General features: G+C 28.6%; 1 protein-coding gene across 2 annotated transcripts in view; it reads left to right on the forward strand.

Moving 5' to 3' along the window:
- Positions 1-2044: 2044 nt before the first annotated feature.
- Positions 2045-26961, forward strand: part of LOC107456467 (kin of IRRE-like protein 1) — a 226162-nt gene continuing 201245 nt past the window's right edge. For both annotated transcript variants that reach the window (XM_071178515.1, XM_071178516.1), the window contains exon 1: positions 2045-2352. The gene's annotated coding sequence lies outside the window, so the exon portion shown is untranslated. The remainder of the gene's footprint in view (positions 2353-26961) is intronic.

The raw sequence follows: 26961 nt of genomic DNA on the forward strand, positions 1-26961 counted from the left end.
TTAAGCCGGAAAAAGTAGGGCACATCATTAAAAAAATTTATTATCACCAAAAACGTCGGAAATTCATGCATCCAAAGTTTTTCATCTTACGACTGACGAACATATTTTTTTAATTACAGTTTACTTCAAGAACATAGTTTATAGAATATTTTTTTTTTATATTTTGCAATTGCAAGTTATTATAAATGCTCTATATATTATTAGAAATGTCATTTTTATGTAAACAGCAGATAAAAACAGCTAAAAATTACATTCTTCCGAATTCATGCGGAGAAAATGAATGAAATAAGCTAAGCCATTGAAAAGTAACGGAACATACCAAAAACTATTAAGATTTTTAACGTGGTTAAGTAAAATAAAAACAATTTGTAACAAATTTTTTTACTTCTAACATTAAACTGAATTTAAGTTTTATCATAATAATTATTTAGTTATAAATTCAATTATGATTTTGATTATGGTATTATTTGAATAAATGCTTTTAATATTTGCATCAGATTAGAAAGTTTCTGTATCAGCAGCGTTTGAAAAAAAATGTAGTACAGTATGTAATCACAGTTTTGTAGAAAAACAAATGAGGCGTTAAGGGAAAAGAACAATTATTTTAGAAAAAGATGCATCAAATAAAGATATAAAAATAGTAATCTGTTTTGGATAAAAATTACCTATTTCATTATTGTCTAGTTACCACGGGTTTTTGAACCAATACTTTTGTAGATTGTTGAATGATTGGGGAGAGCAATACGATACATACAGGTGAATATCAGTTAAAAAAATACTTTACGTATTGATACAGATTAGTTTATTCAGCAATATTATTATTATTTTGGGATCGAAGTTTTAGGCGCATCGAAAAAACAAGGAAAAATTAATTCTTTTTATATAACACACACATATAGGGTGTCCCAAAACGACCGCATAAATTCTACACAGCTAGATTCCTCGTTGGGAGTACATAAAAACTGCCCAAAGAAGAGCTCCTGTACGACAGCAGTATTTGCATATCTTTCAAGAAGATAATGTTTAAAGCGTTCACCGCTCATATTCTGCTTCAAATTGTGCATAGTATACTGCTGTTGATATGTTCAATAAAGTGTTTTCTCTTGCACCGGCAGTGACGTCATACTTTGTTTTTCGTATTATTCTCGTAAACTATGGATCGTACAGGAACGCTTCTTTGGGCAGTTTTTATGTACTCCCAACGAGGAATCTAGNTTTTTTTTATTTGTTTATTTGTATATGACATAAAAATACGAAGGAAGAAATTAAAAAAAGGAAAAACACATTTTAGAGGACATGAAGGAAAACTTGTGAAAACAAAATTTAAGAAGCAAGAAAACAAAATATCTCGTCATTAGCTCATACGATTATATCCAAGAATTAGAGTGCATTCTAATATTGTATCAATATAGTCTAATCAAAATATATTAATGCGATATTGTGATACACGGGATGAGAGAGAGAGAGAGAGAGAGAGACGGTTGAGATTTTACTGCAATTCTGTCTCTAAATTGTTTTCACAAAATGTTTTTGACAAATATATTAAAAAAATTCATGTATCGCAAATGGGACAATACGATGAAATGACTCATCTGCTCCAGTAATTAAAAATTCAATTTAGTTGTTTGCAAATAGTAATAAGCACAAACCGAAAAATTTGTGCGAAAATAGATATACAACTCTGCATTGAAAAAAATAAAAAGAATTGAAGATCTCAGTCTTACACTTCCTTAAATCCCAGTGAAAATATTTCCATAGTGGCTGACAGTAGTATCAACATTCCAGTGTCTTTTTTTATTTAAATTTGATTTTTAACTTTCAGTATGCTATATTTTGTTTTAGTTTTTTAGAAGCATCTTTTTTTTTTGCTTATACTCTGAACAAAGAAAGAAAAAGAAAACAGGAATAAATAATAACAAAGCTGAGATTCTATGGCAGAATAAATAGCTATTTCCCTTTTGATGCCGGGAAAACTAGTCTGTTTGCGAGTGCCCTCTGTTGAGCTTGAAAAGAAGCATTGCGCCTGCGCGTTGTTTTTTCCTGTGAGCTAAAGGTGCAGCATCAAATCTTGCAGTCCATAGGAGCCGCGGGACTATCTGCTTCTGAGTTTTCCGCTCCTTCAATTTTTCGCTCAGTAAAAGCGATAAAAATAAAGAGAAAAGAAAATAAACTGAATAATTATTCAGTGCTGAACGGAAAGGGTAATATAGATGGAAGTTTCCTTAAGTTATATTGATTGGGATTTAGAGGCTTTGGACATTCAATAGTGTACACAGCCTTATTTGAAAAGGATATTGTACGGATAGGATTCATAGATCACGTGGTCCAGTGATGCCCTTCATGTTCTAAATGGTAAAATATATTTTGTTTAATTGTCTTCATAGGAGAGAAATTTGTAATTGCATATTAAACTACATTTCGAAGAAACTGTTAAGACAAATATTACATGAAATATGTTAAATTTTATTAAAAGTTAAAAACAATTTAAAAAGCTAAAAATGTGTAAATGGAAAAAAAAATTATTTGTAAAATAATCATTTACTGTTTTGTAATGCTCATACTAAAATTTAAAAAAGAAATTAAAATGTCAAAAAAATTATGATCAGTGAAAACGATAAAAAAATCAAAATCGTATCTCTTAATAAAAATGACTTAAGGTAAGATTTTTTTTAAATTTTAAGTAAGCACGTTGTTTTTATTTGGATGTCTTTTTTCTAAAGAGAATCTGGCTTTACAGTATTTAACTAAGTTTTTATTTGTTAACATTTGTATTTGATACTTGAATACAATAATCTTATTATTCAATCACTATATCTATATAATAAAAATTATATATTTGATTCCATGTGGAAATATTTTAGAATTCCTGATCTTAAAGAAAAAATATTTTTTTCAGAAATCAGCACTCAACAATTAAGTGTTTAAAATTTTTATAAACATGAATACTTATCAGGAATTACGGGTAAAATTAAGTATTTTTTTTTAATAAAAGCGAATGGCATGAAATAAATAATAAGTTCAGAAATAAAATACTATAACAGTATTCCCACCACAGTGTTCCCATTGTTTATACAGTCTTCTATAGACGTGTACATAATTTTCTAGAGTATGATGAATAATATGGCTAAAATAGAATTCATTTAAAGAAAAACATGAAACAATTTTATGTAAACAGAATCAATTATAAAGGCTAAAAAAATTTTAATATAAATAAAATCAATAAATTTAGTATCTTTCTATCGAACTTTATATATTAACGGCCGAAAAAGCCATATTGCTAACATATAAATTGTAAAATTTCTTATGTACAGTATTTTTTAACTCTACTTTCAAAAATAGTTTAGTGTATTTGCAAGGACTTAATTTATTCCAATCCTAAATGTACATGATTTAAAAATTATGTGAAAGTTGGTTATAATTTTCAAACCCCTAAAAGTACTTAAAGAAAGTTCAAAAATTTATTAATGCATTTAATATAAGATTTCAGTTCATATCTCAAAAAGCAGTATTAAATATTCAATATGACAAATTACAATGTTACTAACATATTATTGCACCGTATTACTAACAAATAAACTATGAAATTCATTATGCACATTATGTTTTTATTGATTCTACTTTAGAAAATAGCTCTTTAAGTGATATTACCTGATATTAATTATTCGTTCCGTACCTTAAGTGTGCATGACTCTAAACTTATGGATATAGGTTGCAATTTTTAAGCCCCTGAAAATACTTTAATGAAGAAAATTCAAAAGTGTGTTAATACATTTAACGTAAGATTTTAGTTCATACCTCAAGAAGCTGCATTAAATATTCTTTTATTATTACATAATGTAACTTATTTCGTAGGCGAAATAAGAAAGCAAATAGAAGAAAAAAAATGTGTAAATGATCTGATAATTTCAAATCATTGCAAAAACTAAATATTTATGTATTGTTTAAATATACATTCTTCTATCAAATAATTCATTAAGTAAAAAATTCTAAAAGTTAGATAATTTTCTTATTAAATTAATAAGCATTCTTAATCTTACTTCATTTTTAAGTTTTTTCATTAATCTTAAAAAAATGTATTTACCATCCTTAAAAATTTTTCATGGTGTATTTGCAAATATATAATAGGAATTTTCCGTTTTATCAAAAACTTTAGCATGAATCTATTTATTTGCTTGTTAATTAATTGTTTCTTTTTAATGTTCAGCGACACTAGCATTCTAACTTCAGTATAGACAAAACTGATACAGTGCAAAAACTCCCATGATTCATTTTACGCTTAGCATTCTGCAAGTTTTTATGTAAAAAATACATTAATGATATAAATGCTCGCTTAAGCTAGAAAATATTTTACTATATTGGGTAACTATTATAATCTGACTAAAGCAGATACTTTTAAAATATAAGTTAAGATTCTTATTGATTCTTTGCTAATTCTGTTCAGGGAGAAAATTAAGCAAAGTACATTCTTAAATAATTAATCTTGGAAATGTTCCCAACACTGAGAAAAAAGACTTGACAAAATCGAGCATTTAAAAAAAAATAGCTCCGAAACAAACATAGTCAATTCTGTAAACACTGTATGTTCATTATGGAGTATAGTGACGTGCTCAAATATGCTGTTTCAATGTATTCTTTCAATATTGTATTCAATTCATTCTTTCAAATTTGGGCTTGTCACTATAACCAATAATGAGTACATATGGTTTTCAAATTCCAACATATTTATTTCGTGGCTATGATAATAATAATAATTTACTATTATTGTTATCATATACAACGAAGAGCTATTACATTATGACCACCCTACATCTATAACAATGGGCTCCCCCAGGTTTTCATGATTTCTCGCCCAGGAACAATGCTTTCATGGGGCACATTAGGACCCATAATCCTTATAGAACAATCCCTGGCGTCTGTAAGCTACTTGAACATAGTTGCAGACCAGGTTCACCCATTCATGGAAACAGTTTTTCCAGCGGGGGATGGTGTTTACCAACAGGATAATGCACCATGTCATAAGGGTCGAATCGTCATGGATTGGTTCGAGGAACATTCCATTGACTTTCAAGTCATGTCTTGGCCCCCAAATTCACCTGACCTTAATCTGATAGAGCATTTGTGGTCCTTCTTGGAAAACCAAATTCGTGCTGTCGCGCTACCCCTTCGCAATGTGAGGGATTATCAGGACCAGTTGGAGAGCGCTTGGTACCAGATACCTCAGACTACCCATCAGCACCTTGTGTAATCAATGCCACGGCGGGTGCTAGTAGTTTTGAGGGAAAAAGGTGGTCCTACATGTTATTAGGTGGGTTGTCATAATGTAATGGCTCTTCGGTGTACGTATAATTTGATAAATTTCAGCTCAATTAAGAAAAAAAAAACACTTTTTTCAGTAAAAACAGTTTGCAATAGAATAGATATTTTCTTTTTCTGCACCAGAGACCCATGCACGCAGAAAAACCAAAATCGCTTTAGTCCACAAATTGTACTAAACATGAAAATAATTTCCTCCCCACCAACTTTTAAATCATACAAAAAATACAAATGTGTTAATACAAATGCATATTTTGCTGTATGAACAAGTGCGAAAACGCAAAAAATGAAAAACGAATAGTAAGAAAGTAATGTAACGAATATTAAGTACCTTTTCCTAATTCGAACTTATTTTAGATGAAATGAGTATATAACGTTATGCTGTGATACCTTGCGATATGCGATAATAATAAGAAATAAATAATATGAGATTCCTATATAACAGTCTGAAATAAGTATAAATATGAAAAAACAAAAAGAAGTCGCATCTTGAGTTTTAAATGTTAACTTGCTGTCTTAAAACCAGTTGTGTTTAATAGTAAGTACGTTAACTTGCGGTTACCAGTGAATCTAACTGGTTCACAAAAATTTTGCAAATAAATATTTTGTGATTATATCGTTATTTAACACAATTAGCATGGCATATTTACTTGAGACGTAAATTACGCAATAGTTTACGTAAGTGAGACATAGAAAAAACAATTAAACCTGTCGAATACATAGGCATGATTAATTTTGCAATATGGAATAAAGTGCTTGGTTTACTATAGCTAACGATAAAATACATGCACTTTTATTAAAGACATTGCATGCATAACATTTGACTTTTACTAAGTAAACGTTTTTGTGGCATCGTGTATTATCAAGTCCGTATTTTTTTATTAAAATAGATAGTGAATTGCATATTTTTTTCTTATTGACTTCTCATAAGGATATCATTATACTTTGGATCTTTTCTAGTAAGAGAATATGCTTGCAATTTTAAAAAAAATTGATTTTTTTATGATGCTAACTAAATTGTTTGATTTTGCTATTTAGTTTCGTGTTTACATTTTTGACACAAAAAAAGGTTCAAAAGTTCGTATTTTGCTATGCTAGTACCAATACCTATCAGAAAAAAATGAATTACTTCAAAATAATGCCAGAAAATACAAAACTATACCAAAACTATATATTAAAACCATATAATATGATTTTCATTCAGTTTTACTTTAGTCTTTGACATATCCTTTTAACTCTGTTATCCTTTCAAACATAACATTTCACTTTTTTTTTTACATTCAGAGTGAAAGTATTTCAAATGCAAAATGACCTGATGTTTAGTTATCTAATAAACAAGGAACAAACAAACAAGACAATATGACCTAAAAATATAGATAAATTTTTTTTAGTACGAATCACAACCAAAAATGAAAGATTTTTTTTATTGTTGAACGAAGATGTTATTCCTTTTACCGTCAAGGTACGCAAGAGAGTTTTGAGAACTTAATAAATGCATATATATNATATATAATCATTAGGTCTTTGGCAATGAATAAACTTAAATATAATTAGTAAATCGAAGTTTATACGCCACAAAAATATATACTTGCTTAAATCAACTCTGTATTTGTTATCTAAATTTATAATGATTCATATGAAAATATTAATAACTTTGATGTGTAAAATGTCTGTAATATGTTTAAGGATATTTAAGTATTTAAATCATTAGACGTACACAATAGTGTATCTGCTTTGACTGAAATGAAATTTTATAAAAATTTCCAATGCAGAATCTAGAGAAGAGAAAGAAGTATCTAGTTTCCATAATTGTTATTATAATTAAAGTTAGTGATGTACTAGTTAAACACGTTAATTCTAATGGAATTAAGTACGTTTATATATTAACAGCAATCATTTCCGAGAACTTAAATGAAACTATCTATTCATTTGAGATTATATATTTGTGAAAGATATTTTGATTAAATGAAATATATAATTTCATTCGAATATTTATGTCTAAAAATGTTACATTGATAAAAAAAAAGGATAAAGCGATTTACTTGAAAAAATTTTTTTTCATTATTATTTTTGTATTTAAAGAATATTTCTATTTCATTTACTTAGAACTTATTCGCTTTCAGAAAAATGATTAAATTACAAACCAAGAGTTCGATTATGTCATACTAGGTAATCTTTAATTAATCTCTTTTGCTTTAGGTTATATTAACGTGTATTTTAAATGGTTCCAAATGCTCAGTCATTTATAACGGATTTGTTTTAAATAATCAAAAACTTTTCTATGAATACGCAAAACTTGCGTGAGTAAAATTGTCAGCTTATTTTAAATTTATACTACTGTTTTAACTATTCAAGTTGATGCCATCAGCTGAATAATAATAGTCAATTTTGCTGATTTAGGAGCTGAAATCTTGAAACTGTAAGCATTGTTTTAATATTTGTACTATTTTTTACTACTATTTAGTTGAATATTTAATTATATTTAGATTACTTTAATTTGATATGTATTTAAGAAAATGTAATATTTTTCAAAAATAAAGTACAGGTGCGATACTTTATTAAAAACAATTTTTAGAAATATTTTAGAATTATTACTGAACCACCAATACACATCATTAGATTCTGAGAATACCCAGTAAGAAAACCAATTATGATTTTTATTGGTTTACTTTTGTTTGCTTAATATGTTTAATGCAGAATTTTGCCAATTTAATCATGTGCTTCTTAAAAAAAATTAACACAAAATAAGTTTATAATATTTTTTGCAGAGACTTTTGAGATCAACTTCTTGGATTATTATTGTCAAATGAATTTGGCGATATAAGTTATTTTATTTTTTGCAATAACTAAGAATAAAGAAACAAATAAAATATTTTATACACATCCTCTCACAAAAAGTTGGTATATCATAGTTTCTGTATTATTTACGGTATTCGGCAAACAAGTTCAATGCGCCGCAATTGATTATACTAAAAATTGAGATTGCAATTGAAAGGCATTGGTTTTTGACTTATTTTTATTATTTTTGCACTAAAAAAATTAACGATGCAGGTTGAATAAGGCTAACACTTTATCAGAATTGAATTGAAAATCCATTAAATTAAATTTCAATTTTTAAATGTTTAATATTATTGGTAAATGGCCATCATAGTAAATACAATGAATCATTTCTTAAGTCAGTTTCATAGATAAACATATAATATCAGAAGAGGAAGTAAATGTATTGAAAGAACGCATTAAAACGTAATGGAATCCACTATTTCTGAAGATGAGGGATGAGGTAATTGTTTCAATAGAAAAGATTACTTAACCATTTAAAAATGCCACTAAGGTTTTAATTATAATATAGAACCTGATATCCAGAATGCTTTTTTTACTTAAACTAAACAATGATCTAAAAATAAAATAGAAATATTGTATTTTAATTTGTTTTTGAAACGAGTGCTAAGAGATTTAATACTATCTAAAGCGAACTGAATACTTTTGGACAAATGTTTTATTACTTCCTTCTTGGTAGGCCTAATTCTAAGTAGTTAAGTACAAAAATGATTAAGCAAAAGCTGTAAAATTCTAAAAAAGTGCATTTTGACCCAATATAAATACCTAAAGTTTTTCCCTCCTAAAGACAAGGTTTGCCACTTTGAATTTATCGAAGGGGGGGGGGAGAAGAGACGAGCCTAAAATGTATGGTATCTCAAAAATAACTAAGTAAGAGGTATCAATGTAATTATTTTATACTAAGTCGAATGAAACCGAAACAAAATTAAAATTACGAGCAGTTTAAAAGTTATTAAAGTTTTTACGTATGAAATTTATCATTTAGTGCCTTCACCTAGCAATGAGACTGATATCATTATGCATTTTGGCAAGCCTAATAAATTAAGACAGTACTCAAATAGATAGGACTAAGAATGTAGAAGTTCTGAGGCTTAGTATTGAAATTATCATTTCCCCTTTATATTTTTAACCTTTATATCAGTGAAGTTATTAGTTTTATCAACTTTTTTTTAAATGAAAGTTAGCAATAAAAATACACAAGAATCAATGCTTCACCTATGCAGTCAGCAATATCAGATACATAAGCAGGTAAAAGAATAAAACTAGCACTTAATATAGAATCATTTTTTGTAATCAATCAATCATATTAAAATCTATCTTTCAAGCTATAAGACATATTGAATTAATTCATATTGATTTTTGATTAAATTAAGTTAGGTTAAAAAGCAAACAATATCTAGTACTTCATTTATCTAAATATTTAAATCAGGGGTCTAGATAGGTATAAGTGCGACATCTATACTTCTTATAAATTGAAACTTTAATAAATTTTAAAATAATATATTTAATGATTTTATTCTATTTAAATTTGATTCAGCGTACAAAAATACATAAAAAATCAATCCATGCCTTTTGGGATAAGAAATTTAATAGTACAAATAGGCATTATCTAAAACTGTAGTTATTCCTACTTCACACTTATAAAAAGCCCTCATCAACTCTGAACTATTTATCAAATAGACTTGACTTCGATGTTGCTAAATTCTCCGTAAAAATGAAATAGGAAACAGTACCAAGATATGTAGATAGGGAAAAAAGCAACTTTCCATAGGCATGATGCAAACCGGCCACGCAAATGCTGTTATGGGTTCTGTATATAAAGGAAAAAAAGCAAAATTTAGTGTCATAGAATTAAGGGATCTTCTCGAAACTGGTTTGCATACACCCCCCCCCCTAAACCATTGCCATAGTTTGGAAGGAAAATTAATGTCTTCTTTTTTTATTAGTCATATTTGATCTGTTGCTACAATTTTGCACCATTTATTAAAAGTACTGTTTTATTTATTACGATACTTCCTGGAGAATTCGAATATGTTACCAGTCTTGCTTATATCTGATAGCAAAATTTGAGAGTTCCTTCCACCGTCACTTGTCTTTTGGGTCAATCCGAACTTGCCAGTTTTTTACGTCCACTGACGTATTCGGAAAACTGGATATATCTATTTTTGGTGCCCACTCCCTTAAGTAAAATCGGGAAGATTGTTGAAGCTCATGTTGGGAGAAAGGCAAATTTCGAAGCTACCTCTCTTTAAACAAGTTCCAACTATAACTATTCTGTACTAATACCGTATAGAGCCATATTTAACATAGAAATATTTTAACCATTTATTTTAACCGTTTATTTTAACCATTTTCGAATCATAAGTAGAATTAAACAAATGTACATGAAATGGAAAATTTTTGTTTTACTGATAATATTCATCATATGCTCGCAGCTCAAGGGCTTCAATAGTGGGACAACTAAAAAAACACGTGTTTTTGGTCTAAGAGTAGGTGTAAATAAGAAAATACACATTCTTTCAGCAGCAATACTTGCACACATAATAATTCAACTTAAAGGTAACGAAATCATTTCTTTTGCGTTTTGCTTAGCAATGAAAACATTAAACCGACTTATCTCAAAACTTGATATTTTGAGTTGTGCCGCTATTGCAGCCCATGAGCGGTATAATCCTCACGTCATTTAAACTAAATTTGGAATATATGCACATGTTAATATGCATAAACTAAAAAACAGCAAACTTAAAAATATATTTCGACATTTGCCACGCGAAAAATTACAAAATATACCACACAATATTTATTTAAGGAAAGACGGAAATACATTAATAGAATTCTAGTTTGTGTAAGAAATGCCATGGATTTAAAATAAACTATAAATTTAAAAAAATGTTGTATGAAAATAGAAATTCTTGAAATTTCTTTAAAATGAATTGACATTTGTTACCAAAGTTTTTTATATTTTTTACAGCACATTTTTTATGAATGCATATTTTCAAAATTCCTAAAATTCTTTGAAAAACGGTATAATTAGGTTTTTTCTTTCAACATACCCTTTAGGCTTACGTATTTTAGTTACTGTATTTTGTTTAATCTGATTGCACAAAAACAAAATCTATGATCTATTGAATTCCTTTTTCGATAATTTTGTCAAACTTAGACGCCAAGCGTGATAAATTATATATTTCATATTATCTTGCAATATTGATTTTTGGTCTTCTATTATAGCTTCGTCACTTTATTCAATACCTTACCACGATCTGTAACAAATCACAGTTTCTCTAAACTTTGTGAAAGCTGATTTTTCAGTGAGCTTCCTGTTATTGGATTTTGCTACAGAGAAAATTTTGAGAAACATGTCTGCAGCTCCTGAATATGCCAGGATAGAAAAGTGGATAACGCTTGAGCCTTAACTTTACTTTTAGTATTTGAAAACTTATTTTTCTTCTAAACAAACGACCATTTCCTTCTTCTCAAATAATTTATTACATATTTTGTTCAGAAATAGTTTAAAGGGAGTAGAAAACTGGGGTATTTACAGAATGGAATATTGGGCAATTTAAGTTTTTCTATATTGTCGACACAGATTTTTTTCTATTTATATGCCATAAATCTTCTGTTTTAGAACTTGATACCTGCAATAGTAGCTTTGTAGAAAGAAGAAGAAAATATCCAAAATATAATGGTTCAATAAATTTCGCATGTCAGGGTATTCTTTGGAGAAAATAGAAACACATTTTGTTGTTCGAGAAGAACAGAGAAGGAATACCATAAATGTACATTTCTTTCCTCTTAAAATACGTAAGTTTTATTTTAAACATTTATACGAATGTGTTGCTATATATTTTCATAAAATATANATATTAAAATTTAAGCGAATTGTTTTTATCTTTTTTCAGCAAAATTTCTTCGACTTAATTTCTTCCTATCGATTTTCCGAAACATTTCAAAATGCAAATTATAATTCTTTCAGTTGAAATTTCATTTTATTTAACTTTCATTTCTGAATAGTAAGATATTTATATTTTTACTTTTTTTTAATTTTCCAGTTTACTTATCTAAAAATAGACTTTCAGGATATTTAAGATTTTTTGCCAGGAATTTAATTTTTGAATGATTATTTATGATTATTTAATTTATTTAATTATGATTTTGTAGAAATTTAATTTACACATAATCTATTCAAAAAGTTCATTCAACGACGCTTGACATTGTTCGTACTTCTTGCCCACAAAGAAAATCTATGTTAATACAGGAAGAGAAAAAAATAACAAATTAACAAATAATTGTTAAAATTACATAGGCATATAATCAATTTATAATTAATAAAAATTGGCATTTTTGTACTAAAATACTTTTGTCAGTGGAAAATATCGAGCATTTTTGAAAAAAGTATATATATAAATACATAATATTTAAATAAGTATTAATATGCTGATTTTCTAAAATCATTAAAATTGCATAATTAAATATCAACCTTATTAATTACAAATTATAGAGTATAACATTATTACCTTGCGCACATCTATATTCGGGCCAACCCAATTTCGCTTCAGCACTGCAGTAAGAACACTCCATAAAAGATACCTCTCACTCTTCTAACTCGATTTGTGATTATATTTTCATATTTTGTAATCTGTCAATCTTATTACGAACATATTATAAATCATTCTTGAAAGATTCCGGTACGAGTAAGTTCAATTGCTTTCGATACTCGTCCCGCAGTGGACTGATCGCTAAGACACGGTTCCCAGCAGATCACCGAAGTCAAGCATCACTGGCTACGGTCAGTGTGCGGGTGGGTGACCACTTGGATCTGTCTGCGTAGGGACCGAGGGTGTTCGATACTCGCTTTATATATTTCGTTTTGTGTTTTGATCTTAATTTTCTGTTCTTTTTGCTTGATGTGTTTTATTTCTTATGTATTTCTACTTAATATGTTCCATACTCTTTTTGAAAAATTTTATTGTGTACTCCTCACACATTTGTATTGATATATTTTATTTTGGTTAAATTGATACGATATTATAAGTACTCCTTTTTGAAGATATAATCGTATGAGCTGATTATATATTTTCCTTACTTCGCTTTTCGGCTTTTAAATTTGTTTAAATGTTTTTTTTAAAATTTTTACAAAAATATTTCTTTCCTTCTCTTTTCATTCGGCTTTATTATTTTCCATGTTTTCTCTATATTTTCAGCTAATTTTATGAGTTTTATATACTTGCGGAATAAAACTTTAATTTCCTTTATCATTTTTCTTTTTTTTCCTTTGTATTCTTTTTGGTCTTTATTGTGCTATATTGTATATATAAGCTCACCGGACAAAAAAATTAGTCTCCCTTAGAGAAATCATGAAAAAAAATCCTTTAATAACATGTAACACCGCCTCTGGATGCGATGATTGCCTGGATTCGATTAGGAAATGAGTCCAGAGGGTTTGTTAGGTGCGTCGAATCCAGTTTTAGCCAGTCGCTGAGGATTTAATTGCGCAAATCCACCAAATTGCGAAGATTCTGATTTCGGCGTTTTATCCGTTTTTCCAAATGTCCCAAAAATTTTCAATGTGGTTCAAGTCAGGTGATTTTACAGGAAAGATGAGATATAATTAAGTGTCTCAGTGTTCATAAAACAAGTCACACATTCTTACAGCTCGATGAAATTTGCCATTGTCATCTTGAAAAATATAGGTATCGACGGCATACTCTTCATGAAGATGTTGATTGAAAGGCAACACCTGTTTATCCAAAATGCTTAAATAAACATGTTGGTTAGTGGCCACCTCAGGGAGGGAGTCCAATCCATAATAAGAAAAATACCCCCAAAACATGACAGACCAACCTCCAGCATGAACCTAACTATGCAAACAGTTTGGATGAAATGCTTCATCTGGTCTTCTGTGCACTCGATGTACGTCAATGTAATAAAGGCAAAAACGTGATTCGTCAGACCATATTACATTCCACCTATCACCAACTGTCCACGTTCGGTGACTTAATATACCTAGCCAAGCAGCTTTATGTGTTTGTGTGAACAATGGCCTCTTACGAGGTGTTTCCACATGTTCTTTGCATGCAGATCTCGTCGATGTTCTCTTGCTAACAGGTTGGGATGGACGTTCGTTCACTAACTGAAGTAATTTCAGTCGGAAATGGAAGAGATTTTGATTGACAAATCGTGAATCTCGTGTCCGGTCACTTTTACGCCGGATATTTTTCGACCTCAATTCTGACGTCGTCTTTCGTGAATACGTGCATTACACCATTAACTGTAGACACGCTGAACAGTCCGCATTGAAACACCAAGAAATCCAGCAACTTCATTCACAGTATGACCACAGGCGCTGCCAAACACAATTGTCTCTTTTTATCACTCTGTCACATCCATACACTTACCCATATTTACCCACAATTTGCGTTTAAAACAAAAGTATCTCACTAATGGCTTCCTGCCTTTCAGCACGTTGAGGCAGTGTGCATGAAATTAAGCACGTCACTTGACCACTGCGTCATCTACTGAAACCTATCGATTCATCGGTGCCTGCTCTCTAGGGTGACTAATTTTTTGTCTGGTGAGCACTATATATATATATATANAGCATTAGAGATATAGTGATAGTGAGAGATACATAGAGAGATATGTAGCATAATAAATAAATACAAAAGGGGCAAAAGGAAAACACGCAGAAAATTAAGAGAAACAATAAGTTTCATTTACTGCGCATACGCTGCAAGCAAATAGAAATCATAAAATAAGTTCAAAATGTAGAAAAACATGGAATAAAATTACAGAGCAATGAAGAAAAAAAAAAGGGGGTGGGAAGAAAATAATTATAAAAATAAAAAAAATATTTAATTAATATAATAAATATGATAAATTAATAAAATAATATATATTAGCACATTGATGGTAATTTGTCTCATAAACACTAGAATCAATAGAAAAATATTAAAATTTAAGCGAATTGTTTTTATCTTTTTTCAGCAAAATTTCTTCGACTTAATTTCTTCCTATCGATTTTCCGAAACATTTCAAAATGCAAATTATAATTCTTTCAGTTGAAATTTCATTTTATTTAACTTTCATTTCTGAATAGTAAGATATTTATATTTTTACTTTTTTTTTAATTTTCCAGTTTACTTATCTAAAAATAGACTTTCAGGATATTTAAGATTTTTTGCCAGGAATTTAATTTTTGAATGATTATTTATGATTATTTAATTTATTTAATTATGATTTTGTAGAAATTTAATTTACACATAATCTATTCAAAAAGTTCATTCAACGACGCTTGACATTGTTCGTACTTCTTGCCCACAAAGAAAATCTATGTTAATACAGGAAGAGAAAAAAATAACAAATTAACAAATAATTGTTAAAATTACATAGGCATATAATCAATTTATAATAAATAAAGAATTCTTTGTCGATTTTCTTATTACTATTTAATATAAATTAGGAATGGATATTTTTACTGTCAAAAAAAAGAAAGAAAAGTTTTAATCTTTGGATATCAATGGTCTCAAATGCAGTTATTTGGGTTTATAGTAGTTAAAGAACTGTTATGTTTGCATAGAATGAAGGTTTTTCGCTTAAATACGAATTACAAAGTCTTATAAATACATTTTAAAATTGTGTTATGAATCATAATTTCATTTATTAAATGACAAGATTCCTACTATGATTATTTTGGTTTTTAGCCTGTGTAAGTCGATTTTATCAAATTTTCAAAATTCATTCTGTCCCATCATTTTGCGGAAAAGTGAGCCAGATTTCACATTTTTTATGCACCAAATTTACCCAAAGTTCTCAGAATTATTTCATGGTGTGGCAAATTTTTTTATTTTCCTTTGCAATGTTTGTTTTAAAATAGTTTATAAGTTTAGGAGAGCCTTTTAGATCAGAACTTTTGAAGTTAATTGTACTTGCGTGCCCCCCGTCCTGGTCTGGAAACTTACTCATCAATAATTCGAATCTGTAATGACGACTTAATGTGAATTTTAAGAAAATTACAATATTTGAATGCATGCTATTTTTTCTTTTTTGCATTTCATTAATAAACAAGTTTAAATCTATTATTTTTCTTACTGGCCCTATAATCGCTCTTCTATAAGTAATGCTTTGTAAATCAGTGCTTTTCGTCATCATTACAATGTAATTGCATAAATCTGAATGCAATAGCAATGTAAACGCATTTTAGTTAGTTTTCTTAATTATATTTCTGGCAATAAAAATTCGTAACTATAGGAAAATTTATAGAAAACAGCATTAGCGTAAAAATTTTTTAAACACACCCTCAAAAATATGCCCAGAAAAAAAACAGTTATTTTTTAAGGAGAAAGGTAAAAAATCTGACATGGAAACGTAATCATCGGTAATTTAGGCCTCTTATGATGACTTAATGCAAATTTTAAGAAAATTGCCAAATATAAATATTTACGTACATAAAAATCTTTCGTTTTTGTTAAAACATGTTAAATCTATTATTTCAAACTATGCCATTGTCGTGACGTCACTCTTCTATTATTGATGCTTTGTAAATAAGTTCGTTTCGTCATCATTACAAGTCTAAATGCAATTGCAATGTAACACATTGCTGTTGATATGAGTTTTTTTAGTTATTTTTCTGGCAGTAAAAACTCATAATAGAGTTTGAGGAATAAAATAATGTATTTAATGAAGTTATTAGACTTTCAGAAAAGCCTGATGTCATCATTTGAACTAAGTTACATAACGTACATTTGTATTTACATTTGCATTTTTTACATTTTTCTGTTGGAATTTTTTGTTCCTATGCGTCGTTTTAAACAGACAAGTTTAGTATATGAAAATCACTAAGTTGAACAATGAGGAGAGAAGCCAGTAGGAAAGCAAAATCTTATAGGAGATTTTAAAGGCGAGTTAAAAAAAAAATTAGCATACAAATTTTAAACACACACAAAAAAAAATTACACGAAAAAAATAAGATGTATAGCTTAATATATACACGTTTACTATTCAAAAAATGCCATATGATGCAACATAACCTATGGGATCTTTGTTAAATGTGGACCATGTGATTCACACGCGATCCACAATGATCTGCCTTCATTATTTCCTGCAACAACAATACTTGAAAAAAATAGAATGAAATGAATAAACAATGCGAAAAATTTTATACTCATTGCTTAAGTCAACTAAAATAAAAAATAAAATAGCTGTCCATATCTTTTGAGAGCTATGGAGAAGATATTTGGAGATGATACAAATTAATTGCTAGTTAAATTGCTAGAAAAAGAGCTTTAAATTTTTGTATTTATTACTTTTCCTTTTCTTTTATAGTTTTTTTTTGGGGGGGGGGGTAAGTAATCAGGTTTCAAATATCGAGTCTTAGCTAGTTGAAAAATAGTCAAAATTTTGATTAAAGATAAATTCAATTAGACGACAAATTCAGTTCGTGTTAATAGTCTGATTATAACAGTCACGAAACGTTTTAAACGTGTATTACCAAAATACACAGAGCTCTAGCTGAAATTTGGCCAGTCTATTTAATCAGAAAGTAACCGAAATTTTGAATAACGATAAATTTCATTTGTCAAAACATAGTAAGCTCTACTCGTAAATGTTGGGAAACGATTCATCCACATAACTATCGTCATTCCAGCACATTTTTAATAGCTAATAAGCTTTATAGTTATGCCTTGAAACATAATTAATCTAACATCAAGCAATATATTCATTGTCTAAAATGGTTAATTAACATGGTTTAAAAAAATACTTGAGAATTTTAGGCAAAGAGTCATTCTATTATAAGTGCATGTTGTCTTTAAAATTATCAAATGCAGCTATCAAGTAGAAAGAATGCAATTAAAATGCTTTCAAAAGTAAGTAAAAAATAAAATACGAGACAACTGAAATAAAAATTCTGTATACATATAATGCTTAAAACTTAAATATTTGTAGAAAGATTTACTTAGGAATATTTCAATAATTAAACAAGAGTTCACACTTTGTTTAGCCTTTTTAATTGGGAAATATTTTTTTCCAAAAAGAACATCGCAATCTGAAAATGATTCTTAATTTTTTCTTTTTACCATTTTGCCGTCATTGTAAATTACGGGAAAACGAAAAACTGCAGTCAGGTTTTTCGTGGAAAATTTAAGAAAGATGAAACGTAATTGCAGTTTTTTTGCACTTTTAATCTGCTTTCTAGGTGCAGTCATTTAGTGTTACCAGAGAATTAAAGAGGTAATTAAAATTTTCTCCAACTAGCTAATTAAAATTTGTATGTTGCTATTTTAATAGTTCTCACTACAAACCCATTAACATTCTTAGGATAGGCAAAATGCAAGTTTTTTGGATGATGCAAATTATATTTCTAAGAAGTAATTAAAATAATCGCCATTCATAAGAAAATTCAAATCATGACCATAAAATAAGTTAAAAAGAAAATATTGCATTAAGTTTTTTTTTGCAACTGGTGGAGTTGTGTAGATGGTATTAAATTGTAATCCGCAGGCATTTGTCTAATACACCTGGTTATAATAGTTAGATGTTAATTATCTCTACTGGAGAAAGCTTTTAAAGTAAGTAGTATTTTGAAAAAAAAATTACAGAGTCTTTTTTTGGGATCGAAAATTCACTTTTCATTTAAAAGGAATTGAATTTAAAACAAGTTTTAATTTCTCAAGCTTAAACATATAAAGTTTTTAATGTAAATATTTTAAAAATAAACTGAATTGTAATATTTAAGTTTTACGTTATCAGCACAAAAACTTTAATTTTCATTCATGGGAATCGGTAGGACCTATAGTAATACTAAGACTGATATTTTTTGATGTTCCTTTTATAGGAAACTACTTACGACTTTCCTTTAAAATTTTTTGGTGATATTTGAAATTATATCAGTTAAAGGCCATGATAATGTTTTTATGCGTTAACAGGAATACTTTTTGAGTTATAAAATATTTTTGTAAATGAAAAATTATAAAACTTTTGAAAAATAACGAATTGAAGTTTTCAGTTCATACATTTATCAAAAGCTTTCTACCAAAGATCTGAGATAAGGGAAGATATAATATTAACAGATATCAAAGTGAAAGCATGTATATGTAAATATTCAGTGGCAGTAAAACTTAAGCAATATCTTGTTAAGATGTTGAGAAGAGGTACATCGAAAAAGTCAGTATTAGCATTATTTGTATATGCTCTACCAATTCCCGTTAGTGAAAATTAAAAATTTCCTGTAGATTTAGTAAAATTAAATGCTACAGTTATTTTTTTTTAAATATTTACATTATAACTTTATTACATTACATTATTACATTTAACTTTATATTTTATTATAACTTTTTACTTTTATAAACTTCATATTTACATTATAAACTTCATATTTTTATTAATTTAAAACTTGTTTTAAATTTTTAATTCCTCTTAAATTAATTTTTGACTCATAAAAAACACACTGTAAATCCTTTTTTTTTTCAAACTTGGTGCACTTCACATATATTTTGCTTTGGCTATATTAATACAATATTAGAAAGCGCACCTTGTTGTGGATATAATTGTGTGAACTAGTTACGAGTTTATACATTTTCCTATTTTTATACAATATTAGAAAGCGCACCTTGTTGTGGATATAATTGTGTGAACTAGTTACGAGTTTATACATTTTCCTATTTTTGTTTTCCGGCTCATTAATTTTTTTNTATATATATATATATATATAGTATGAAATGTTAAAGAGAAGGAAAAAAATCACCTTCATTTAAAAGAAAAAAAAATCGAATATCAAGGAAAAGGGCTTGACGCCATTTGGGAGAAAGAGATGGAAACTAGTTCGGAGTAGACTGACACTTATATACAGTTTTTTTTTTTTTCCTTCAATTTTTGTTAAGGCCTTTCCATTCTTGGTTTCTTTTTTTTTTAATTTTTTTTTTTTAAGAAAAACTTGCACCGTCTTTTCAATCTTACTATGAGGTATTGTCAACAAAAAGATTCAACAGAGCCTCGATCGGTTAGGAAAAAAAAAATCTCGTTTTAAATTGATCGGCGTTTCTCTTCTACTGGAAAAACTCTGTTTTTCAAGTCCTTCTTCTTACTGAGCAAACACCCTTCGATTTTCGAAGAAAAGCAAAGAAGCTTTCCAACTTTCAAAAAGAGGCTTCATAGTAAATGGATAATGGTTAAAATGACGTTAAGTATCGGGGAGTATAAAATTATACACTTTTTTTCGTCGCGATGTCCAAAAAGGGGGATTTTTTTTAGCGTCTGTCTTATTGACTCACTTTAACTCAGTTTAAATCAAAACTTTATTTAAGACTCAGAAATAAAATAGTGCTGAATATATTTATTTCTGACTGACGAACTTGATTTTGTATCGTAAAATACCAGAAAGAGTTTTCATGCATGTTTATTTAAGAACTATTGATTATACTATTTTTTTTCAATTATTGGAAATAATAGTAAATACCAGTAAACAAAATTTATCTTTTCATCCTTCTCAGAGTCATAGTCAAATAGAAAGGAAACATTTTTGATAAATTATTGATTTCGTTGCAAATTATGGAAACAATTTGAAGTTGGTAAATTATGTAACGTATGACGTCATTGTATAAATACAAGAAAAAAAATATTTTTGAAGTGAAATGAATAAAATTTATTTAGGATATATTCGGCACATTTAGGAAACCTATAGCATCGGGAACTGTGACAGTTAACTATATTGTATCGAAAAATACCAAATTGCTTGAAATTACTTTCTACCCAATGAATTAATATTGAATTAAGAACTAGCCATTTTGATAAATAACTCTTTATAAATATGCAAAATTTAACTCTAGTAATTATTTTACTTAATACCTTTTTTTAGTTTAAAAAGTTATTGCGTGTTTTATGTTTTACCACCTTACAAGCTCCAACAGTAGCCCTAAATCAAGAAATTCTACACTTAATAAGTAATATAATAATCATTTAGTATCTTCATACAGGGATACTCAGAACACTTTTTAATTTAAGCAATTTTATAATTTATAAAATTGCTTTCCAATTTTATGAGTTAGACTTTATAGAGCCTCATTTAAAATTTCTGTATACGCTGAAAGAAAGAGTATGGTTAAAACTTTCAAAATACGGTAAAATTTTTCTCCATAGGATCAACAGAAAGCTCAGTAATTTTTATTGAAGTGTTTTAGTAAGCGCTTTTTTTTTCTCTTCAAATTAACAATAAAGTATGGTATTGTAGTCCATGACAAAATTTTGTTAATGTGGTCATTTTAAATTAATATCTTCGAGCATGGTATAAAAACTATTTATTCGGTTAAATTTACTTTTCAGTTTTGTAATTTTTACTAAATGTGTTGTAAAACAATCGCGCTTCCGTGCCACAGGTCCTTGGTTCGATCATCGGACCGGGCAAGGTTGACTCAGCCTTAACCTTTCAGTGGCTTTCAGTGGGTCGATGAATGAGTACCAAGCATGCTTGGGAACTATACACTCGGGGTTCCGTGTTCGGCTGACCACCTGACCGGAACATCTGCTTCTGCACCCCAGAGCCCAAGGTCAAGAAAACTGAGGTGGGCACAGTGGTCCTTGCCTTCTATGCGATACTGAGTTTAGTTTTTGTAAAACAAACTATAATTTTGAAAACCATAATTTCCTATAAAACGTTACCATAAGAACAAAAACATTATTAAAGGATTGGTTCTAAAACCGTATATAGGTTTCACGTTTACGGTTGCGTTTTTAATGCCAGAACAGAATTACGTTGTTTTCATTTTTTTAAAATTAGAAATGCTGCTTCTATACATCACTGTAATTATACCAGTTCTTTATTCCGTGTTCATTTAAACTCTATGTTTACATGGGGGACATTTTCTTAAGCTTTTTTTCGGATGTTCCGTCGTAATATAAAATGATGTTTTTCTGTAAATAATAAGCAATTTTATAACTTATTATTCGCAGAACAGCGGTTAGCAACTGTTACTCACAATTGTTGGGTCAAGTTAGCCTATTTAATGCCAGCGATGTATACGTCTATTTTGATAATGGCTCAAAAAGTTAAAATTTAGAAAAGCCGTAGTTTTGTGAAAATGAAAAGCGTTTGTGGTCTAATTTTGTAATATTTAAAAACTTACACCAATGCTGCATTACATGGGCTCATACAAATTTGCAAAAACTGAAAATAAGACAGTGAGTTTGATAATTTTTATCTAGATGAAAAAATGTCACCATATTGGCGAATTTTAAAGAAAATTAAATAACTTTTAAAATATCTGAGCTTTTTGACTGTTTTAAATTCCAGATTATTTTTCACGCAGCATTACATACATAGTTTAACATCATCGCATTGTTTCAAGTGTAGGGAACTTAAATTATGGCATTTTTATTTTCCTTGGCGACTGAGCTTCGTAAAATAGCGATAAGTCACAAAAAGAGTTAAAATAAGTTGTGGTAGTGTTTGCTTGAAATATGGAGTAACTGTGACCAGCAGAAAGAATCATTCTTTAGCTTACTTTATTTAGTCTTGGATTAATAAGTAGTTAAAATAAATGTGATACTCCAAATACCCCTAAAAGTTTTATTTGAGAAATAAAAGTTAATTATTATTTTTATTGTTTTCCTTTTTCTCGTTTCAGAAAATAGGGAATGTACGCAAAAAAATTCTAGTTTAAGTGATTAAAATTGTTCGAGCAATGATTTACATTGCTACGCCCTTCCAGAGTTAAAAGAAACATCTTCCAGAAACAAAATAATCTTCTTTCTTTTAATATACATTATAGATTTCAAAATTAGATCTAGTCGCAATATAGCTAGATTGTATTTTGGAAAAGGATATTTACTTGGTCATATATAAGAAAAGAAAATGATTGATTCATAATATATTTTGCTTCTTAAGTATGTTCCAATTCTTGAATTAATTACATAAATCAAGTTACATAATAATAAAATTAATAACATTTTCAACATTTCCATAAACTATCCATTATTTTAATGTTTCTTTTAGAAGTGCTTCCTGGGGTTCCTTACTCCTAATTTGACCTGCGAGTCAGCCAATGTGATTCATTGGAAACAAATGTGACAGCCTTTGTTACTCAACATAGTAAATTAGAATAAATTTAAAAATGCAGAAAAAATAGATATAAAATCAGGGAAGCAAACCAACCATAAAAAAAACCATTTTGGATTTTTAAAAAAAAAACATTTATAACGAGTTTGTCCAAACTTACGAGTACAAATAAAAAAACACATAAATTCAATATGCTATTATCATAAATGTAAGTAAAGATGTAAAAATATTCCTTTAAAACACATCATTAACTAAAATATGGGATCCATATTTTTGATAAAAAATATTTCATGTAGCAATCAAACTTAAACCAATATTGTTAAAATCAGTGATCGAAAATATGATCGAAAATCGAATGTATGATCGAAAATTACCCAATAAAAAGTTCTTTATGCGGATTAGGGAAAAATTGTGCACGTATTATTAATCAACTTAATTAACTATTTTATCTCGTAGAATGTGATTCTATTACAGAATTCAAGATAAATAATATTTTACGTCAATGTACATGTCAATGTATAATATTAAACGCTATTTAATTCAAAATATTCTCATTAATTTATCCAGAGGATGAAGATTGAATCTAGTTTTAAAAATATCATTTAGAGTTCTATTATTATTTAGATTTTCTTTTTTTATCGAAGATTTTTTTGGAGATTTTTTAGAAGTTTCATATGATTTTACCTTAATATTAATTAGGAAACAATTCTATAATTCATGTCTCAACGAAAATGCATCCATGCTGAGATTTACATTTTCTCTACAAGGACAGTCATTAAAAATCAGTTATCATAATTTTTTTATTTTGTACATTGACAACAAAAATGACAACTAACATTGGAATTAATTTTAAAAAAAATATAAACTGTAAAATGTTCAGTTTTATTTGAGATCAAAAATCATACCAACTAGTAACGTGATCGGTTAAATAGACAACGATCATATAGCATCCATTGGTCAATACATTTTATTAATTAACTCTGCGAACTCAAGCTTTATAATCAGGAATTCCTTTTCTCTGTATCCATCTCGATATACAGCAAAGCCACAGTTTTAACTCCAGAAATTCTGAAAACCTGTACCGAAATAGAATTCCTGATGCAATTCTGTATATTGATCTTTTGACTAATAGCAGCCCTGACTAAGTCTTGAATATTGGAGTTTAACTGTTGCTTGCTACCGATAGCTCATCAAATTAAACAAATCCATCCCCCTTAAATCTGGCTGCCCGCGAGCCTCGAAATCACGCTATATCGGTTTTGGCAAGTGCATTTCCCAAATGAACTTAACTCAGAAGAGCCACATACCTTCTGCTATCACGCCACCGGCATGTTAAGGGCACGCGACTGATACTGGCACGCAATTCGTGCCCACATTTATCTACTGCCCGGGCACATTCCAGAACATGTTATCTGCTCTTGTCGAATTGGGCAGTCGAAAATAGTAGAACTGTATTTGTTTGTTCAGTTATTTTTTGTCGTATTCCTTGTGGCCTTATGTTTGCATGTTGGCCTCTTCGTAATGTGGCGTGTCAATAATTACGTCGAGATATAAATTAATTATTGCGTGAGGGGAAATGGCATGAAGAAATCAGAATGATTCTTTCTTACGGATGAAATGGTATGCATAAAAATATCATTTGGAATCTTTTCTTCTGTATTTATTCACTGAAAGTGGGAGAAAAATTTAGTTTAATGTTTTGTAGCACTTATTTATTATTTCAGAATTAAATATCACGACAAGAAGTTTTTAAAGGGGTTTTATACCATTTTATTTTAAATAGAATTGCGAACTTAATTAGAACTAAATTGGTTTTTCACTATTGTAACTTAAAAGCCAAGAAATATTACGAACATTTAAGCATAAAGGATATAATCGAGACTTTAACAATTTTAAAGTATGATGTAATTTTATTTTTAGTTACAGCAATGGTCAAAATCAATAATGACTATTTAATATCATATAAAATTGTACCTTGGAAGATTCCTATAGAGATTTACTTAGTTTCTTTTAATATTTATTATGACTCTTTGTGTTGTAATTTTTTCGTAATTACATTGAAATTAAAACAAATTGATCTGTTTAAAAAACGGAATTAATAAAAACATCGCACATAAGATTTTCTTTTCAAATGTTTCAGTCTATTTATATATATAGTTTTAATACGATTGTTATAAAAAAATAAATGTCGTGGATCTTTTTATTTATTATTATTTTCTGAAATTTTTTTTGAAAAGCGAAATGACGGAGTGTCGATGTTTAATGGTGTAAGGAATAGAGTGCGACGTATTATTTATTAAAAAATAAAATCTAAGATTGCGAAAACGCAAGAAAGAAATCAAAATTTTTGAATATTTCAGTAAACAATTTAATAATTAAACTAAGTGATACAATTTAGTAAAAAAAATATACATGAAATAAAATAATTAAAAAAAATTACAAATATATTAAATAAAATCATTTGAAAAAATTAAAAATATTTGAAATAAAAAAAAGTTTAGTAAAAAAAATAATAATTGAATAACATTTTTAGTCTAATAAGTTAATAATGTATTTTTAGATTTGCCCTAAATGCACAGGCTAGTTCTAAATGGGAAATTTACAGATGGAAGCTCACAGCCAACTTAACCCGGGAGGAAGCACGGCATAATTTTATGACCCCATTCCTAAATAACTAAAGACATGTACATCGTTTTTTTGTATTAATCTGTTGTCCGTCCTTATCTACCTTTTGAAAAAAAAATTGAGGAATTGCAGGTATTTTTCACTCCGGATAGATGTTTTATCAGTTACTGGGGTCATAGGTTGACCCCGAGCGTCTTTATGCCTGTCTTACAAATCATTTTATTCCTCTTGGCTGCCACGTTTCGCGTGTTACTTTTCGTTCCCAATTAAAAGGATTTTTACTTGTTTATAATGTTCCCGAAAGCTTCACCGTAATAAGAATTGCTTTTCTATCAAACAATCATCCACTAAATGTGTATAAAAAGCGATGACATTACCAAACCGTGTAAGAAATTCAAAGACCGAGCTATGCCACGTAAGAATCAATGTCACCAAACATGCGACTAATTCCTGTTTAAATCATTAACCACAAGCTCATGCCTGAACAATTTTAACCTGAATTCCCCAAAATAGAATTTAAAATCTTTCTGAAAAGTAAATTTCTCTCGAGAATACGAGAAATTCTGGAACCAAGGAACATATAATTTTTTTTTTCTAAAACAATGCATAAATAAATATTTCGATATACACATGTCTGCAATAAAAGAATCATATCAAGTATAATATAATAATTTATATACTAATTATCAATGAAATAAATATAAACACGTTTTATTTAGTTTTATCGCAAAAAGAATGATAAAGCGATTAAAGTAATTAAGTAATAAATAACTCAAAACTAAGAATTAAAAGAGTTATACCTCCAGTTAAAAGTATAACGTTTTCAGCAGAGTACCAATTAATTTATTTGTGGTCATTCCATGATTCTTAATGTTTGTTCAGTAGCCACAAGTCCTGTCTGGTTAAGAGAATTAAAGTAATATTAAAATTCTTTACAACTTTCTTCACTCAGGGTGCCGGTTTTTATTTACCGTGAAATCCATTTCTATCGGAACATGTTACGGAAAAAAAATCTGATACACTGCAATTTTTGCGGTAATAATTACCATAAAATCAATAAATCATTCTATTTAAGCAAATATATTTCTGCGAAATGTATGGTAGAATATTTCAAGGTACAAAGGAATTTTATGGTTGAT

Source organism: Parasteatoda tepidariorum, chromosome 3 (assembly GCF_043381705.1).
Source record: "Parasteatoda tepidariorum isolate YZ-2023 chromosome 3, CAS_Ptep_4.0, whole genome shotgun sequence".
Lineage (NCBI taxonomy): Eukaryota > Metazoa > Arthropoda > Arachnida > Araneae > Theridiidae > Parasteatoda > Parasteatoda tepidariorum.